Source organism: Mercenaria mercenaria, chromosome 16, assembly GCF_021730395.1.
Source record: "Mercenaria mercenaria strain notata chromosome 16, MADL_Memer_1, whole genome shotgun sequence".
In the NCBI taxonomy this organism is placed as follows: Eukaryota; Metazoa; Mollusca; class Bivalvia; order Venerida; family Veneridae; genus Mercenaria; species Mercenaria mercenaria.
This window is the reverse complement of record NC_069376.1, coordinates 12,038,257-12,053,536: the sequence shown is the minus strand read 5'-3', so window position 1 is coordinate 12,053,536 and position 15,280 is coordinate 12,038,257. Positions and strand designations below refer to the sequence as shown.

The window sequence follows — 15,280 nt, the reverse complement described above, 5'->3', positions numbered from 1 at the left end:
AGTTACCGTACCCTCGCCCTACTGGGCTCGGGCACTAGCCAATCCCTCAAAATTCTGCAGATGTTATAACGCGTGTTATCCCTACAAAGGAAATGGGGGAAAAAAGAAGAAAATTGTTAAGTTGTCGACTTTTTTTTAAAAATCTTGTTTTGTTTTTCTGTTTTGAGTTTTATTGCCTTTTTTCATCAGTATTTCGGTCATGTAACGGCGGGCAGTTAACCTAACCAGTGTTCCTGGATTCTGTACCAGTACAAACCTGTTCTCCGCAATTAACTGCCAACTTCCCCGCATAAATTATCAGAGGTGGAACTTCCCCACATGAAATGTCAGAGGTGGAGGACGAATGATTTCAGACACAATGTATTTTATCAAATCGTCACGGAAAACATACTCTCCGCCCGGTGATCGAACTCGCGACCCCGCGATCCGTAGACCAACGCTCTCCCTACTGAGCTAAGCAGGCGGGCTTTTTTAATCTTGTAATACTTAAAACTGATACTTCTACTTCTTATTATGTGATTCAGATATGAATAGCACACTCCAAATTTTATTTGCTAATAGTTAAGTATATCGAGGATCCTAATATTTCGCGGATATCCGATGTATACAGTAGTATAGACGCTGATGGGGGTCCGGGGCCTCCACAAGGAACTTTTGAGACAGATAAAAATGGTGCATTCTGGCGAATTTTGTTGCATATAATCTTAGGGGACTTTGGACATGAAAAGGTCACTATTTCGAAAATTTGAACCGCTGAAAGTACCATTTTGAGTAAGATTATGAGAAATACATGTATTAACATTGACATAAACTGTTTCGACCTCTCCAGGCGGTGACTCATAGCTTTCCCAACGACAGTTTATAAATATTTTTTTCTTGTTTTTTTTTTAAATTCTTTTTGAAATAACATTTTCTGCTAACGAAAGGTGCCTTACATTACTTGCACTTGTAAGTACTATGTTTAAGCATATATGTGATGCGGAATGAACCCCTAATTCAGTGAAATTAGACACTGTCGGGGGTGTGGGAACGCATAATGGGGTATCATACTCGCCTGCTTGCATTAAAGGTGCTACAATTTAATAAATCTTGTTTTGGCAACATACATACCTGGATTTTTTTACATTACGCACGTAATAAATAAAACAAATAAACATCTACAGTACATCTACATTTTAGGCCTACTGCCCAACAATCAATACTGATTATAACTGGGAGGCGCTTTGTCTATAAATATTAATATATGCAGTATCTTTTTCTTACAAGAGAGGTAGGGGTGGCATGGCATTGATAACTTCTAAGGGTTGTCTAAACCACACATCTGGCGCTGAAATCTTCTATGTCTAAAATTACATATAAGTAGTCAAAATGTATATATACCTATAGTTGTTTATCAGACACAAAACAGTGCTATATAATTCTACAATTGCGCCACATCTCCACAAACAAACAGAAAAGCATTAAAAACATCAGAATAATTTATCAATTTTAGCATAAATTATACTTTTGAATAAATCACGAACTTCATCGAATGTGCGGATAAAGTTCGATCGATTAAACATATGTAGACGAAAACTATGACACTTTTAAGCCATATTTATAGTCGGTATTTAGAAATTAAGCGTGTTTTTCACGACTATTTTTGTAAAAACAATTAAACTAGGATCAATTCTGTACAATCAAAAATAAGATTTGTTGCAAGTCAGAAACAAGAAGGCTAAATAATCGCAAAGTTTCAGGATTATGCGGTGGTTAAATTTTGTTGTTATTTACGTTTCCAAGTAGGTGCGCGTCACGTCACGTCACTGTGTTGAAACTGTCCTAAGTCAAAAGTTAAGATTATTCCTACGTACGAGAGATACGAGTGTTTCTTGAAACGCACATAAGTGCAATCTTATTCAAGTCCTAACTTTACACTTAGGAATAAGACTTGGGATTCTTTATGAAACGCACCCCAGGGCTTTAGTACAGCATGTCAGCTTTTAATCTACGAAAACGTACTTTAGCTCTGGATAAACAGAAATCCCACAGGGGTCCGTAACGGACCAAGGGTACATAGATAATTTAGGAACTTCATCAAATCGCTCAAAATGTCATTTTTGATGTTGTCTGAGAGTGTCGGTGTATGCCTCAGATGTTTTAGAGCTGCAGACCTAGACATTTCAGAAATATTTTCAAAATAAGTTTTGTGTAATAAATGTTGTTTGTACGGAAGCGTGAAAGGGCCATCAGGCGCTTATACGTTTTAGTACGTTAAGGCTGCGGAAATGATATAAGACGTATATGCATTTTACATGCATTTATATTCAAGTAGTTATTTATCATTGTAATTGAACAAAGGAGGGGTAAAAAGAATAAACATAATGTATAACAAGAAGGAAAATGAGTGGGGGTGCGTCAAAGTCTGGGCAGAACGTAAAATGGCGAGTTTCGGTGTCGGGGTCCAGTCCCGCAACGGTAGAAGAAACTGGGGTGCCACCGGGTGATCGTTGTAGAGCGGGTGGACGCCCGACACGCCCGGGTGGTGGCCATCCTGGTTAAGGTCTGGTTTCCGAGCAAGGGTGGACTTTGGTGTTTGGCCGGACGCTCTCCTGTTTTGACTTGCTTATTTCTAATGTTTGCGTATCTCTCACTAAATAGCATTAGCCTAGTAGATTGATATATTTCCTTCTCCTCCCACCTCCACCCCTCACACAAAATAATGATTTAAAATGAAATGAGTCTAGGTAAATAGAATGGTGACTGATTGTTTTGACAAGACATATGTTACGTATATCATAACTGTTACATTACTGTAACTACAATTTAAACATATTGATGTTTAGAAGTCTTATTCTGTATAAAGGTATTAGACAATAATTTTATTAATTCAGTACCAAAGATTTGATGTGGCGTTGTATGCTGAATTGACAGAAATGGTTGATGTCGCAACAATTTGAAACTGTAAACATTTTTCAACAGGAACCAACCTGTTTCTGAAAAAAAGGCTTTTTAGTGCTGTATAGTAACAGAGCACTAAATATGTGCACATTTTGTAATTAGGTTTTTAAGCATACTGACAATCGTTGGTGAAGCAAAACATAATAGTTTAATTCTAACATGAAGATAACATTTAACAGGTACGAATAAAGAGTGCTGATATTATATACAGTTAATCTTCTATTTCATATATGAAAGGCTTGTTACACTTAAAAGCTAATTTACGCACAGTGTATGGATTACTAGATACGCTGGATAGAACTCATTCTACGCACTCCTAAGTTTTTTCGGCGTGCCGTATTAAGCACGCTTTTATGACTCGTATGACTGATGTGCGAACAAGTACGTCGTTTGCTTGGTAAATCCTCTATTTCAACATAATGGAGATTTATAGAGTGGCTGACTGGAGAACAATCTGACTAAAGTAATATCTATTCGCTACGCATAGGATCTGAGAACGACCTATTAGGGCCCTCGTTCTGACGACCTTTCGTAGCCAATCAGAGCCTTTACAACATTTTGCAATCACTGTACTTGACTTTTAATATTTACAATTCTGATGTCGTATTGTCAATGACGGGTTAGCCATGTCGGTAGGCCATGCTTTGTAAGCGAGGGTCCCGGGTTCGAGCCTAAAATACCGATATTTTTCTTATCTTTGGCATTTGACAGTGTCTGTGGTTAAAATAAAATGGGCAATACTGGAAATCCAAATATACAGAAGACGTATGTGATGGGTCGTTCTCAGATCTTCGTTTAGAAGATCAAGTACTCGTCAATTGACTGAGGAAGCTGAAATGCTTCACTCTGAGTCATGTGTGACACTGAGTGAAATGACAACGCGTTCGCCATCTATAACCTCTATAAGTACAGCACCATCGGGTTGTATGCGTATCATTTGAAAAGGTGTGCGTAACCAAATATTCATCTGCTCCTCCGGACATATTTCTGTTTTGTTAAGTTTTCTTGTTACGTTATTTCTGTTTTGTTAAGTTTCATTTCCTTAAGTTTTGTTTTTACAAAAAGGTTATTTGTTTTATATAGTCATTAACTCTTACCCTTCATTACAACAACAATTTCTAACCAGTGCAAATCATTACTAACCTGCAACAACATGTCCGATACTGTTAAATTTTAGACTCTAAATTTTAAATTATTTTTCCGGTGAAAACAGTACTGTACAGTCATATTCTGAATGATAAACAAATTTGATAATAAGCTTAAGTAGGGTAAGGGTTCATGTTGCTTCCAACAATTCCAGAAATAAAGTATAGAACGTATTTCAATATTGTTTGCTTACTGTTACCATCTTTTAAAGCACCAAAGGCTCAAAGTGAGCTTTTGTGTTGTTTGGTGTCCGTAGTGTGTCTCTCCACAATTTCTAAACACAGTCTTCTTCAGAACTACTGTCCTCATTTATACAAAACATCACAGAGGCCCCCTTTCAACATTGCCAAAAAAAAAATAATACAGGTTTCTGCCCATATATAACTTGTGCTTCAGTTACATCACGCCGACCATCTTTTTTAAAGATATTTCTTGTTCAGCGTTGTTAGCACAATTACCACGGTGACGCGTCCACCTACAATATTTAGTGCCTTAAATGTGACGTGAACTAGTGCTTCCCCATTCTTCCATCTACGTTTTTACATTAGGAAAAACATATTACAATCGATCAAAATAATAAACAGCAGAACCATGTTTTAATTATCCAAAGAATACTAGTCAGTTACACGCTGCGTGGATAAGTCACTCGTACAAGACTCGTGAAATTCTTTCGCAGGTGTAGGCCGTATACTCTGCATATTGTTTATATAATTTTTATGTTAAAATATGCTTATGCTAGATATTTTTTCCAGAATAAACGTAGCTACATATGATTCGCCCTCAAAATTGGGAATACAGTAGTAATATGGATTCTGTTAATTTAATGTTTGTTGTTGCAACAGTAATAGAATAAAGAATGTTGTTACTGCTATTAAAACATAAAAGCAGCAAAATTGCAAGTACTACTCCAGTGCAAACTTCCGGCGATCCGTAGGATTATGCTATTTCAAAATGTATATAGATGTTACATTCTCACTAAAAGCGTTGATATTTTTCAGCTTTGTAATTAAAGACATTTCATACATTCGCAATGTTAAAATGCTAGAACTGCCAGCAGTTCTAGCAGTTAACTGCTGCAACTGCTAACTGCCAACTTTATACTGCTTACTTTGACGCGTACATTTGTTAATATATTATATAGTTGCACGCGTGTATTCAAGTGTGTCTAGAATGTGCGTGCACACGTAAATATATACGTCGTACACGTAAATATGTAGGTGCATGCATAAATTGAGTTGCACGAGTAAATTATAAGTGCATGTATAATAACATAAGCAGGGATAAATATATATGCACGTCTTTATAAATGTCCACTTACATAATCAACCAAGAGCAGATAAAAAGTTAAACGTGGACGTATTTTCATATGTGCACGTATTTTTTGAAATCACGGTACGCACACGTAAAGCAGGCTTCCGACCCAAATGGTACACCATATAACTTAACACCTGAATTTCAAATATTTTAATTATTGTACTTTTCACTGGTAAGGCTAAGACATATATAAAGTTAAGGTTTAGCAGTATATCACAAAACAACAGATTTTTTAACGAATGAACAACATCTTGACACACAACTTATCTGTCCAATACATGTTTTACTGTTCTGCCCTACAGAGTTGGATACTTAAAATATTTTCAATGGGTTGTCCTCCTTTAAATAAGAATGCCATTTGTAAAGAAATAAATGTAAACAATTGTCAAAACGATGTTTTACTTAGTTATGTAAAGTTTAAACACTCGCACAATGGTGCAAATGCATCAAAACGGAGACATGTAACAGCTTTTTAAAAATGGTGCGTTTTTAAAGGCACTGGACTGTCCAGAAGTGTGTCCCCTTCATGTAGTCCCCTTCTGGAATTCAATATATATATGAATAAATTAACAATGGGTCTGTACAATAATATAAATGTTTTATATACTGTTGTATTTTCATGTAAAACAATGCTTTCTTTCTATGATTTGATGACCTTCGAATTTTTTTCTTCGAAACATGGACCTATACCTTAAGAAGTCGAAATTAAAGTGTCCAAACGTATATTATTCAGAACCAAGGCCCCTGGTTGGGTCAGACCTATCTCTAGAGGGGTTCGGACCCCGGACCTGAAATCAATTTGAAAAAGAGGTCATTTTCAATCAAATATTACGACAAAAGTACTAAAGGTTTCTTATTAAATATAAGTTACGTGTACTTGTATACCTTTCTAATAACTATTTCATAAAGGTAAAGCATAAGGTTTAGACCCGATCCTAAGGATCGCCCTGGCTTGAACATGGGTGCCAGGTCCGAACGTAAATAGAAACACGTAAATATAACTTAAATATCCAAGAAATAATTTTCAACAACTAAAATAAGACGGTTTGGCTTATATCTGTTATTCATCCCCAGCTTTTATTATATTTGACTGGCTTATCAAAGTAGGTTGTCTCCCTTGAAACTTATCCGATAATCAATATCGGTTTCACTATAGATATTACATCGAGCAATAGATTATATAGGAAATATATTTTTAATGATTAGTTTCAAATATGTCTTTTGGTTTGTGGATATTTTATCAGATATGACAGTAAACTTCAATTTCTTCTCTTCAATTAGATGTGAAAATATTTATTCTAACTGAACATCTTCTTGCTTCCAACTTTGTTTTAAAAGTATCACCATCGCTTATATTGAACATATAGTGAAAAACAGTAAGCTTTTCAATTTCTCTTAATTTAGAGGCAAATAAATCATGTTTTCCAAAGCATGACAATTTATTATCACATATGTAGGTATTCTTGACTTTATAAACAATACAATGATATAACTTTAAGTGTAATAGGGTAAAGGCTTCTTGCTTTCATTTTACTTCAAAGTATATCCAGAAATAAAAAACTTCTGGATTTCTTTAAGTTCTGATGTAACTTGAATCGTGTTAATCTACGGAACTGCACACACCAACAACTGACGTACGATTCATTATAGTCTTTTGAAATAAAATCTTTCGTAATTGTCTAATTAGTCAAAAAAAAAAAAAATAATCAAAGGCCTGAATGGCCTGAGTCGGCTAATGATTGATGTACTGACAGTATAGTCTACCAGTTTCAGTTTGTTTTTAGTTTTTTTCTTAAAATTTCATAACACAGCTCGATATTTACCCAAAATATTATATCCGGATACGATTACACTTTTCTCCAGTTTGAACAATATATTTTACAAATTGTGATGATACGAAGACATTCAGCAGCAATTGGCAGTATCTGACATTGAAGTTTACGGTTAAATTACCTCTTATTTAAATCTTTCCATAAAAAAGTTGTTTCGTTTCGTGAAAGCAGCCAAACATAGACGATCTACTTTCGATTTCAAAAACTACAAGAAAATACAATTTAATGTTTCGCCGATTTGTTTATTTCTCGAAAAATAAGAATTAAAATCATTTTTAATATCAGTAGTAACTAAACAAACCAGTAAGAGCTTCTTCTCCCGATAATTTATCCGTTTACTGACTGCAAAATTCAACCCACGCAAAGTTTATAGAAATCATACGATGCGTGTTTACGTTCAATGTGTGAGAATTAAGGCTGATCGGCTATGTTACCTAACGCATCCAGACGATTCAGATTTTGTTTTTAAAAAAAGTATTGTGTGCGTTTCTGTAATTTTATATACGTTTTTATACGCTTAGAAATTATTAGACATGCGTATTTGCATTATTTCTATACGTAATTTACGCTAATACGCATCTTATCTGGAGCCCTGTGGAACTATTTTTTGTCTTTCGCTGGATGTTACCCAAGCTTTGTAAGCCTGCGCAATTCTTAAAATGCACATTTATGCTTAATGAGTTACATTCGAGTATTGCACAATTACAAGTCATAAATATGACAGATTACATCGTATATTGGTCATAGCAAAGGGAATTGACACAACTTAACTTCATTCATGCAGTGAACTGTTTGAAGTTTGAGAAATCTAATGGAACTACATCCCTTCACTGTGTTATGTGGTCCATTTAGAGAATCGTTGGATAGCAAGGACTCGTCAAAAGGCTTTCAGCCTTTAGCCGACTCAAAAATGAAAAGAACGGAATAGAACAGAGCTTTGATTTTTCACCAAACTGTTTATGAGAACAATACGAATCAAAATAAATTACGTAATTTCCGACTGAAAGCTAGATATCTTTGAAATATGAAATATTGAATAATACATTCGACGACAGGAGGAAAACTACTTCAAAAAATAATTTTCTAATGAAATAGTGTAATTTGCAAGTTAGGCGCTCACTGAAAGCTGGTAAGAGGAACGCTTTAAGGTCAAGGTCTCTCTTAGGGGTCAAATGTCATATGAATCTTGTTTCGTGTCCGCTCTGTAACTCTTGAACTGAAAGAAGGATTATAAAGACACTTGGCACAAATGTTCACCACATCGAGCCGACATGCAAAGCGCATATCTCGGATGGCTGGCTTCAAGGTCAAGGTCACACTTAGGGGTTAAATGTCATACCTTCGGACGTATATTGCTTCGCACTGCAGTGTTCTTGTTTCCTAAAAGAATCATAATAACACTTCTTGTTAGTACTAGAGACGTTTGTTTATTTTCAGTCACAGTTGACCCTATTGTCTTATAAACAAAAATCGTTTCGTATCTAATTTTAGCGCGATCCTTCAGCGGCTTTATCACAATATCTTCACCAAGATGCAAAGTCAGTCTATGTTAGAGAAATCACGATCATCATATCAAATGCGTTCTCGAATGGTAGAAAAGACAGTTGCGTAAGCGCTAGGGCACATTTTACCATCGTACGTTCAACATATCATACCAGTACATAGTTTCCATATCGTGCAAAATTGTACTACTGGAGCTTAATATTGTTGTGATCGGACATTTTCATACATATTTTTTTTAGGTATAAAACAATAATATTTAAAACAATACAGACAAGATAATAATGAACAGGTGCTAAAACATTATTAAGAAAATGTTAGAAACAAATTTATTGATGTGTCTCATACGGCAGCTTAAACATTTCTGAAATGATTGTAAATTCTCCACAGACATCATGTCAGTTTCCATTGAATGCTGTGTATATTTTACAGAAGAGTGATATTTCATGGTTAAAGGGTTTTGCGACGACACATAGATTTGAATGGATCCATAGAGAAGATGTATGATTGTTACAACAGCAGCAACAGCAACGAAAAGTAGAAAGTAACTTATAAATGTGAAAGATGAATTATATATAGCTATACTCTTTTATTCTATAGTTATGTCCAGCTGTGTTAAATAACAAGACAAAGGTCACTAGAAAGAAAAGTGTTCACTCAATCAGAAAGATACGTTAAAAGGTCCAAATGTAGAATTATATTACAGACTATAAACATATAATATTTGAAGGGCCGTGAGTACAAGTCCCTGCGATGTGGTGGTGCTTTTGGTTATAAGTTGGTCTAATCTATTATTACTGTTTTCAATTATGCAAGATTATTACTATTAGATAATTATCAACGGGTTTCTAGTTTTGACTTTCATTTAATTACGAGACAGCATAGAAAATAGTTCATCAAAGCTTTTCCTTTATTTCATTATTGAATAGTGATCTAAATCTAGAAAATCCTCATTAAACATCTTTACCTTGGCTAAATATATAAACTAACTGTGTAAACTGAACTAGCAATTAACCATTTGCACAAACTTCCAGAGTTTTAGTAGCGTAATATATTCATACTGTGTTTACTTACACATTAATTAGTATGTACATGTAGTATTTAAACCTTACACACTACCTTTTATACTCGCAAACATGTTTATTGTATAATTACATTTATAATTCCATAAATAATAGGAGATAATTGTTCATATATTCAAATATGAAATTTAGGCATAATATACCTTTAATATTGTATAAATGACGTAACTTTTATTCAAAATAACAGAATGCTAAATAATCATGTATGTGTACGATGTAAACTACAACAGACTTCACTTTCAGCACCAAAAACAAACAACTCCTATCAGTCATTCGAAGATGATAATAGATTTATTTTTTAAAAAATGGCCGCCATTTTGATGACGTCATAACTCGGTCCAGTCGCAGAATTCAAACCGGCGACATGGCTTATAATGAACTTCAGACATTGCGGAACAGTTTGGTATATGTCGCCATTAATCTTTTTTCCAATCGCACTGGACCCAAAATATAGCTCTAAGCGAATGCACTACACGACTTGCACGAAAAATATGAAATGTACAAAATTTATGTTTAAAATTGACAGTGACATATATTAGGCCAAGACAATGTGTTCAATGTCTAAAATCTTATTAAATTAATGTAGCCATATGTACATAAATCAGTGTATTTAGGTAAAGTTCAATAACATTTTGTTTCGGCAGTGTAAGACAGTTATTCATTTATATTCTTAAAACTATACTGAAAATAGATTAACTGAATAAGTTTGCAGACGAAGTTGTAAAAACACTTTTATTCGGGAAGGGCCTGAATTGTCCTCCCGCAAACTTATAGTATAGCTGTTTATTACCTGTATTATAAGAATGATTTTCATGAAGGTTTTACGAGTTACAAAATTGTTGAATTCCATGTGCTAAGTTTGTAAAAATCACGTTATCGTTTGGGCATATGATATATTTAGCATCTATTTATAAATTTTAGCCTCGTTTCGGAGGATTCTTCCGAAAAAATCCGAAGATGCTCGACGGGTTCGTAAGCAGTCGGAAAACATACTTTCGGTTTGACATAGGCATCATTTTTTGTTTATTTGTTAGTTATTCGTGAACATATTCATGACTATTTGGTCAGATCCGATGCAGTGGGCCATATTTTCAGTAAATAGGAAGTCTCAGCTACACACTCTGGTTTTCATATAATACCCGTTCGGGTTTTAGTAATGGACCTTCAAACGAATATAAAAATCGTTTCTTTCCTGACGGGACAAACCGTCGGGGAAATTTCCTGAGCTTTGGCATTTTTAGCCCACCATCATCAGATGGTGGGCTATTAAAATCACTCTGCGTCCGTGGTCCGTCCGTCCGTCATTCCGTCCGTCCGTCCGTCCGTCCGTTAACAATTTCTCGTTATCGCATCTCCTCAGAAACTACTGGGGGGATTTTGACCAAACTTTGTCAGAATGATGTATTGGTACCCTAGTTGTGTCCCCCTGAAAATCAGACTGGTTCAACAATTTATGAGTGAGTTATGGCCCTTTGTTTATTTCTATATTTTACATAGATTTATATAGGGAAAAACTTTGAAAACCTTCTTATCCAAAACCACAGAGCCTAGGGCTTTGATATTTGGTTTGAAGCATCATCTAGTGGTCCTCTACCAAGATGATTCAAATTATTTCTCTGGGGTCAAATATGGCCCCGCCCTGGGGGTCACATAGTTTATAATGACTTATATAGGGAAAAACTTTGAATAACCCCTTGTCCAAAACCACAGGGCCTAGGGCTTTGATATTTTGTATGTGACATCGTCTAGTGGTCTTCAACTAAGATTGTTAATATTATATCCCTAGGGTCAAATATGGCCCCGCCCTGGGGGTCATATGGTTTACATAGACTTACATAAGGAAAAACTTTGAAAATCTTCTTGTCCAAACCACAAAGCCTAAGGCTTTGATACTTGTAATGTAGCATCATCTAGTGGTTCTCTACCAAGTTTGTTCAAATTATCGCCCTAGGGTCAAAAAATGGCCCCGCCCCGGGGTCACATGGTTCATATAGACTTATATAGGGAAAAGCTTTTAAAATGTTCTTGTCAATAACTAAAACATTCAAATTTGGACCACATGTATATTTTTGAGTGGCAAGATGAACCTTGACACAAGTTGACTTTGATTTTGACCTAGTGACCTACTTTCACATTTCTGTAGCTACAGCCTTAAAATTTGGACCACTTGTATATTTTTGAGTGGCAAGATGAACCTTGACATGAGTTGACCTTGATTTTGACCTAGTGACCTACTTTCACATTTCTGTAGCTACAGCCTTCAAATTTGGCCACATGCATAGTTTTGTGCACTGGAAAAAACTTTGACCTTGATTTTGACCTAGTGACCTACTTTCACATTTTTGAAGGTACAGGCGTCAAATTTGGACCATATGCAAGTTCCGTGTTTCAAAATAAAATTTGCATTGTTTTTGGGCCCTAGTGCCCCTATTTTCCCACTTTTCCAAAGTTTCACCCTTCAATTTTGGACCACTTGCATAGTTTGTGGGCGAAAAAACCCTTTGCCCTTAACCATTGCCCTAGTGACCTACTTTCAATTTTAAAGGGTTCGGGTTTCAAATTTGGAAAATGATATTTTTGTATTCCGAAAAAAAAATTTTTGACCATGTTTTTGGCCCTAGGGCCCCTATTTTTTTCTTTGGCTAAAGCTACCCCCTTTTAAAATTCGGACCACTTGAAAATTTTTTGGGGTACCGAAATAAACCCTTTAAATTTTTCTTTGACCTAGGGGCCCTACTTTTCCCCATTTTTTAGGTTTACAGGTTTTCAGATTTGGACCACTTTGCATATTTTGTTTTCGAAATAAAATTTGCCCTTTTTTTTGCCCAGGGCCCCCCCAATTTTTACTTTTTCTCAAGTTTACCCCCAAAAAAATTTTTTTGGGCCCACTTGCATTTTTTGGGGTACCAAAATTTGAAGGTTGACCTTTACTTTGCCTAGTGCCCTACTTTCCATTTTAAAGGAAAGGTTTAAAAATTTGGATCCACTGCATAGTTTTTTCCCTGAAAAAAATTTTTGCCCTTTAAATTTTAAAATAGTGCCCTATTTTTTACATTTTTTCAAGCTTTTGCCTTAAAATTTGGGCCCACATGCATGGGGGGGGTGTACCGAAATTTTTACTTGGACCTTTCATTAAACCTAGTGATCTACTTTCACTTTTTAAAAGGTACAGGTTTCCCAAATTTGGACCACATGAAGGGGGGGGGGTTTTTTTTCCAAAATTTGGGAATTTAAACCTTGATTTTAAACCTAGTGCCCTATTTTTACACTCAAGCTACAGCCTTAAAAATTTGGGACCATTTGGCATAGTTTTGGGGTCCCGGGAAATGAACTTTGCCCTTTAAAGTTTGGGACCTAGTGAACTACTTTCACACCTGAAACTATAGGTTTAAAAATTTTTTGACCAACAGGCAAGGTTTGGGTGTACTGAAAAAAACTTTAAACCTTGGGAACATTGCCAAGGGACTCTTTAACATTTTCAACTACGTTTTAAATTTTGGGACCACATCCCACGTTTTGTGTACGGAAATGAACTTGGGACCTCGAGGTAGCAATAAGTTTAAAAATTTGGAACACTAAAAAAGGCCCACTTTGGGGGGGCCCCAAAGATCACTCTGTGTTCTTTGTTTGGCTTGAAAAATTTTAGCCTTAAAAAAAGGGGAAAACGTGCTTATATAATCTATTTATGTTGTTAAGTAACTGCAAAAAAAAAATTAAAACTTTTTTTCGAAAAAAAAATTATAATTTTTAAAAGGGTTTTTAACAAAAAAAATCACAAAATGTTATTTCCCCCTTATCGGTACTGTGGGAACACGCTCCCTAGTAAAAAATTTGGAAAAAATCAGCCCGTTTATTTTTCTCTTTTTTAATTTTTGTTGTACAAAGTTTTTATCTCAGTAGAAAAATATTATACATTTGTTTGAAAAGGGGAAAAAAACCTAAAAAAACAATGCAAAAAATAAAAAGTTATTCTTTTTCCCCGGGGGGGTGATGCGCACCTGCTAAAGTTGTAAAAAATAAAATTACTTGACAAATTTTGATTACAGAAAGAAAATTTGAGGAGGGGCCCATACTAAAAAATTTTTTAATCAAATACTTTCTTTATTTTCTTTGAACAAAAAGGGAAAATTTGGGCCTGTAGTTTAAGGAAAAGCCTTGAAGGATTTATCCCCCCGGGCACATATACGGGCGGATAGCTCCCGGCCCGAAACGTAGTAAAAGTACAACCCGAAACTGAGCCGTACCTCAGGGGTATTCTTTGGTATTAACCCCGTCCCAAAACCGGCCCAAAAGTATTCAAAATTTACCCAAAATTTGCGTTTCTCCCAACGTTTAAAACAAGCACAAACGTTTGGGGGCGAACCCGGACCGGGGGGGAGGGGGGGATTTTGGGTCCAATTGGCTGAATTTATTAACCGTAGTTAAACGCATTTAAAAATTTTTGTTATCCGGGCTTTTACTACCTCGCCGTTGTGAACGTAGTACCCAAAGGTGCTCGTACTTAAGCATTTTAACGTAGTTTTACCGCAGACCCGCCCGTGCGCGGGGACAAGTTGAAAGGAAAGTAAAATCAAATTCCCGTAGTACCTCGACCTATCCGTACTTTTTCCGCGTTTTGTTTGTTTTGTTTTTTTCCCCTGGGGGGCCACCCGGTTTGGGAAGTTTTGGGGGGGCTTTGTATCCTAGAAAGTTTTTCTTTAAAATTTTTTAACGCTACCCCACTTTGATGGAAATTTTTATATTCCAAAATGTATTTTTTGAAACTGGGGACTTTTTTTTGTCATTTTTGATGTCCTAACATTTGGTTTTTTTGTGTGTTTTTTCGGATTCCCTTCGGGGGAAAGGATTAAAAAACAAACCCCAGACTGGTGGCCATGCGATTCAGGGGGAAATTTTTTAAAACAGGGACTAAAATATTTTGGGGGAAAGAAAAATGGGGCACGGAGGGCGGTTTTTTTTCTGTAAATTTTTGGGCGGGGATTGTTTTACCCCCTTCAAAAAAATACAGAGCTGCCCAATTGCTGAAATTTTTTTGTTGTGTTTTTCAAAATCCATGTCCAAAAGTGTTGTTTTACTATACAGCAAAAAAGGGGGAAAAAATTGGGAAACCGGGCCCGACCCTATAGGGAAAATTCAGAAAGGGGAAATATCTAGAAACCATAGGGTTTACATCTGAAATTTCCCACACACGTACTGGTAAAAAATTTCAAATCATTGGCTAAAAGGTTTTTTTCCAAGGTTTGTAAAATTTTAATTTTTTCAAATTTTAAAAATTCGTAGTTAATTTTCTTTGAAATTTGAGAAATTGTTGTCTCCCCTTGATTTTTCAGTTTTTCTACTAAGCGCAAAGACACGAAAAAGCAGGAACTTTAAAAAGGCTATATAAAAAGAAGACACATATTTTTTTCCCCTTTTTTTTTTTTTAAAAAAAAAAAAAATTTTTAAAATTTTTCTTATTTTTTTTTA

At 35.4% G+C, this 15,280-nt stretch overlaps 1 protein-coding gene across 1 annotated transcript in view; it reads right to left on the bottom strand.

Annotated features, from left to right (window-relative positions):
* The window catches only part of LOC123540783 (uncharacterized), a 112,472-nt gene that overhangs the window by 33,331 nt on the left and 63,861 nt on the right, over positions 1-15,280 (bottom strand). The gene's annotated exons all lie outside the window — the stretch shown is intronic.